Genomic DNA, 5732 nt, shown 5'->3' with positions numbered 1-5732 from the left:
GGTTATCAAAGACATGTTTCACCCCAGAAGTGGAACGTATCGAATGCAGCAGTTATAAATTGGTTTGTGATCCTTCAGGATGAGGGAGACTATGTAAGCACTTCAGGTCTTGACTACCCACAAAAACGGTACTCAGTTTGAATAAAAAACCTGTTTTAATTAAATCAGTGTAGCCTGCAAGTGGACCCTCTTAAATTGATATCAGAACACTTCCTATCCACATAGCCTAGGACTGCTTTACATCCGTGACTGAAGCTGAAACTGCAGTCTTTCAGGGGTGTGGAAAACCCCGCGAGTGACAGAAGTTTTCGTGCTGAGAGGCGCCAGCAGGCAGAGCGCTGGAGGGCCGGGAGGGAGCCGCGGCCCTGGCCCGGGAGCCCGACAAGGGCTGGTTAGTTTTCACCGCCGGGAGAGCTCGCCCCGGCCGCAGGGCTGGTCTGCTCGGGCAGGACGCAGCGCCGCCGCAGCCCCGGCCCACGGGCCGTGTGGACACGCCGAGGGCGGGACAGAGGATCCCGAAATTCAGAGTCGGGGCGGGGCCGGCAGGGAGCAAGAAACCCCCGAGGTGAGGGGCCGGGAGAGCTCAGGCTCGAGTCAACGAGCTTCTCCCCGCGTCTGGCGGCGGCCCCGCGGGGCGAGGGGGCCGGACCCCGGCGGGGAAGAGACGAGGGGCGGCCGCGGGGCGAGGGGGCCGGACCCCGGCGGGGAAGAGACGAGGGGCGGCCGCGGGGCGAGGGGGCCGGACCCCGGCGGGGAAGAGACGAGGGGCGGCCGCGGGGCGAGGGGGCCGGACCCCGGCGGGGAAGAGACGAGGGGCGGCCGCGGGGCGAGGGGGCCGGACCCCGGCGGGGAAGAGACGAGGGGCGGCCGCGGGGCGAGGGGGCCGGACCCCGGCGGGGAAGAGACGAGGGGCGGCCGCGGGGCGAGGGGGCCGGACCCCGGCGGGGAAGAGACGAGGGGCGGCCGCGGAAACAGGGACGCTCCCGTCAGCGCAGGGCCCCCGCGGACCCCTCCCCAGCGGAGCCCGAGCCTCGGTCTTCCCGCGCCGGGGCGCTGACAGGCCGCGCGGGGCCGGCCCCGCCTGGGGACGGGAGCCCGCGGACAGGAGAGGACAGGCCCGGCCCCGGGGGCTGCGAGCCCGAGCCCGAGGCGGCCCGCGAAGCCACCCAGCCGCGCGGGGCCGGGGCCGGGCCGGGGCCGGGGGCGGGCGCGAGGCTCCACCCGCCCCGCACGTGCTCCCCGCGCGCGCCCCCGCAGACTCACCCGGCGGCGCGGCGGCCCCTAGCTCAGCCCCATGGCCGCGGCGGCGCGCGCGGGCCGGCTCCTGTGCAGCGCGCGGGCGGGGAACCGCTTCCAACCGGCTCCGCGCACCGGAGCGGGCGGGGGGGGCAGGACGTGACGTCAGCCCGTTACCCGCGGGGGGAGGTGCCGGAAACACCCCCCGCCCCCCGCGCGGGGCTCCGAGGGGGCGTTGGGGGGCGGCACGGGGGGGGTCTGGGATGGGGGAGGGGGCGTTGGGGGGCGGCACGGGGGGGGTCTGGGATGGGGGGGCGTTGGGGGGCGGCACGGGGGGGTCTGGGGTGGGGGAGGGGGCGTTGGGGGGCGGCACGGGGGGGTCTGGGATGGGGGGGCGTTGGGGGGCGGCACGGGGGGGTCTGGGGTGGGGGAGGGGGCGACACGGGGGGGTCTGGGATGGGGGGGCGACACGGGGGGGTCTGGGGTGGGGGAGGGGGCGTTGGGGGGCGGCACGGGGGGGGTCTGGGATGGGGGGGCGTTGGGGCGGCACGGGGGGGTCTGGGATGGGGGAGGGGGCGTTGGGAGGCGGCACGGGGGGGTCTGGGATGGGGGAGGGGGCGTTGGGAGGCGGCACGGGGGGGTCTGGGATGGGGGAGGGGGCGTTGGGGCGGCACGGGGGGGTCTGGGATCGGGGAGGGCGCGTTGGGGGGGCGGCACGGGGGGTCTGGGGTGGGGGAGGGGCACTGGGGCGGCACGGGGGGTCTGGGATCGGGGAGGGGGCGTTGGGGGGGCGGCACGGGGGGTCTGGGGTGGGGGAGGGGGCGTTGGGGGGCGGCACGGGGGGTCTGGGGTGGGGGAGGGGGCGTTGGGGGGCGACACGGGGGGGTCTGGGATGGGGGAGGGGGCGTTGGGGGGCGACACGGGGTGGTCTGGGATGGGGAGGGGGCTTTGGGAGGCGGCACGGGGGGTCTGGGGTGGGGGAGGGGGCGTTGGGGGGCGGCACGGAGGGGTCCGGGATGGGGGAGGGGGCGTTGGGGGGCGGCACGGAGGGGTCCGGGATGGGGGAGGGGGCGTTGGGGGGCGGCACGGAGGGGTCCGGGATGGGGGAGGGGGCGTTGGGGGGCGGCACGGAGGGGTCTGGGATGGGGGAGGGGGCGTTGGGGGGCGGCACGGGGGGGTCTGGGATCGGGGAGGGGGCATTGGGGCGGCACGGGGGGGTCTGGGATCGGGGAGGGGGCGTTGGGGTGGCGCGGGGGGGTCCTCAGGCGGAAGTAGGTACTACTTTAGATTCCTAGAGGTCAGGAAGCACCTTCCGTAGCATAAAGAGCAGGAAGAGTATCGTCCTTGACTGCTCTGCTTTGCCCCCACTTGGGGACGATGGAATCTTTTCAGACTGCAAGGAAAAGCCTTCAGAGCTGTCACACTTCTTTGTCCCTGGGAGACACTGGTGCAAAACTGGGTTCTTGTGACTTTCTGTTCTTCCTTCAGCTGCCACCTTCATGCTGAGCAAAGTGTAGGCTCCGGCTGGCCATCTCCATGCCACACTGTAGTGTTGTGGAGTTTCTGCTTGGTGAATCTTCCCCTGCACTAAGGTTTTTTTTCTCTCACCCCACCCACACCCAACTTTACTGTGATTTTTCTGCCTCTCGTTTCCTTTCCTCGCTTGGAACATACATCGGATGCTCGGTGACCTCTGCTTTTCTTTTCCTTGTAGACTCTGTATGTGGAGCCTGGCCTGTGTCTCTGCGATTGTCCCGGTCTGGTGATGCCATCCTTCATCTCTACAAAGGCAGAGATGATCTGCTGTGGAATTTTGCCTATAGACCAGATGTGGGACCATGTTCCACCTATCTCTCTAATATCCTTTGCTCGGGGTTTGGATATTATGATCGTAGATTCACACACCTTCCCATCTGGATCTGGTCTGTAAATAATCTGAATTGATTCAAGTCTCTCTACTTAAATTTAGTATTATTCCTAAATATGCTTTCCATGCAGGAAGTTCTTTTTGGCTCTTTCCCTACACAGACCAGTCCTAATCTTGTCACTGTCTGTCACCATACCCTTCACAAGTTCCTTTAAATGTAGCATTCTCTTACTTGTGAATTATCTTGGCCAGTCCGTCTTACAGAACAATAAAAATTCTTCCTCCCGGATATGTACTTTCTCTCTCCTAAGGTAATTCATAGACTATATATCAACTCCAGCTTTCCCACACACAACATTGTCTTTTACCTGGTGAACGCACTAGCATGCCGTAAGACAATGGTCAGGCTGCCAGTGGGCTGTGCACACTGCACACACTGCTTATGCTGACAAATGATGTTTCATTGTTATTGTGGTTCCCCATCTGCCTTTATCCACCTGTTGTCTCTTGTCTCTGACAGAATGTACCCCTGTATTCACACATTATTGTAATAATTTTTGTACAGAGTATGCCTTGTAAGGTATTGTTTGAAAACTCATAATTTTCTGATCATTATTGTCTTGGTAAAATATGTTTGTGGCAACACTGTATGTGAGTTATAAGATTCCACTGTATGGTGTTAACAATGCATGTTCTAAATCCCAGAGCCCTGTCCAACCTGAGGTTGGCAAACAGGTCTGCCCTAAACAAAAAAAAGTGCACTCTGCTTAATTTGCATTTAAGCAGTAAACAGAGTCATCAAGCAGAAAGGGAAACAAAGTGCAAACCGGTGAGGGGGAAAAGCAGCAGGGAACATTCTTCCATATAGATTCTTTGTCTCCTGGTGTCCAGCTGGGAATGTTTTTCAGGAGAGGGACTGAAACTATAAAATGGAGGGACAAACACCCCAAGGCCCCCCCTCTCTCTCTCCCTGCCCATCGCATTCACTGCGCCTGAAGTGACCAAGGAAGAGAGCCTTGGACTCTGGAGAAGGACCCCTCACCTATGGGGTTGGGTGAGTCAGACTGCAGAAAGCATCTGGTGAGAAATTTTGCTTGAATGTGATATAGTTTAAGTTATGTGTTAATAAACGTCTTATCTTTATTTTTCTTCTAACCATTTCTGACTTTTATGCCTCATTACATGCACTCTCGTAAAATCTCTTTGAAGTTAATAAACTTGTTTTATCTAATCCAGTGTGTTTAAATTGAAGTGTCTGGGAAACTCCATTTGGAATGGCAAGTTTTGTGCATATTATTCTATTAAAGGGAATAACAGATTTAATGTAACTTGTATTTTCCAGGAGAGGACTGGGCAGTACAGGACATACATTTCTGGGGGGAAATCTAATACTTGGGGTGTGTTGGGGTCACGCTGCAGTATAACCGAGACTGGTGAGAGTCAGAATGTAACTCAGGAGTGGCTGGCAAGCTGCAGTTACACACAGACACTCAAGGTGTGGCACGCATGCTGAAAGGCTGTTTGTGAGCGGCCCAGGTGGGAGTTAATTCAGCAAGGCATTGTAAGGGCAGGGGCTACCAAACCACCTCCACCCCCACCCCACTGGTCTGGATTGTACCCTGGTATGTCACAGTCTCATACTTAGATTGTAAACTCTGAGGGCAGAGACCACCTCTTTTGTATATGTGTTCAGGGCCTCTAGGTGGTACTGCAATATGAAAAATCATTTGGCCTTAAGAATATTTGTAAGGCCTGGACCCTATTACACCTCAGATCATAACTTATATCGGCACCCAAGGAGATCAGTAACAAGTTGTCAAGTTTTATACCAAGTAAACACTCAAATACTCATAAATTAGAGTAAAGCAAAATACACGTGTTACTTTTTCAAACTTTTTTCAGGCTGTAGGTGAGCACATTCTGCCATGCCTCTTCTGATAGAATTATATGAAAAAAATTCAGTTGTTTCAGACACCTGTTAGTGTCTCCTGTCCTGAGCAGGGGTGCTGGAGTCTGACTGAAAGCTGCTGTTCCAGGATCAGATCCTGTACGGATGAGCTTGAGCATATCCCGGGGCTCTGGGTAGATTCTGGGGTCTGCCCCCTGCAGTCTAGTTGGTGGCATCCAAAAGTGGACTAGGCTTCTGCCTGATCAGTCCATCTTGGGGTGGGGTTTACTCCTTTGCGTAGAATAGGCCATGTGACCCCCCCTCCAAATCAGACAGGCCTGCGGATGCACCAGAGGCCATGGTCTCGTCTCAGTCGGTGGAAACGTGGCTCTGTTGGAACTGCACTACCAGGTTCTCCCCTGGCTGCAGCTGCCTACGGGACCCTCCTTAAAAGGCCCCATACTGCAAGGCAGTATTGCCTTTTCTATACAAGCTCCAGGGGGCAAGGCAACAATGTGTATTCCTGTCCCCTTTTGCTCCACAACCTGCCCAATCCCTGCGTACTTCCTGAGACCAGCAGAGAAGTCCTGGCAGGATCCAGTGAAAAGGGGGAGGGGAGAAAAGTGGTTCTGTTGAGATGACTGACTCTACTTTTTTCCATAACTAAAAAGGGGGGAGGGTCAGATGTGGGGCCACAATACCCCAATTGTTTTTCCTGAGCTAAGCCCCTTGCACATAACC

The 5732-nt window shown here is 58.9% G+C and overlaps 1 long non-coding RNA gene across 1 annotated transcript; it reads left to right on the top strand.

The window, feature by feature from the left end:
• Positions 1 to 353: 353 nt before the first annotated feature.
• Positions 354 to 4261, top strand: LOC144270689 (uncharacterized). Its single transcript, XR_013347198.1, has 2 exons — positions 354 to 565; positions 2951 to 4261. It is a non-coding gene; the product is annotated as an uncharacterized LOC144270689 (long non-coding RNA).
• Positions 4262 to 5732: the final 1471 nt, after the last annotated feature.

The sequence above is a fragment of the Eretmochelys imbricata genome, chromosome 9 (genome assembly GCF_965152235.1).
Source record: "Eretmochelys imbricata isolate rEreImb1 chromosome 9, rEreImb1.hap1, whole genome shotgun sequence".
NCBI classification, from domain to species: domain Eukaryota; kingdom Metazoa; phylum Chordata; order Testudines; family Cheloniidae; genus Eretmochelys; species Eretmochelys imbricata.
Note: the sequence above shows the minus strand (reverse complement) of the source record. Positions and strands in the feature narration are given on the sequence as shown.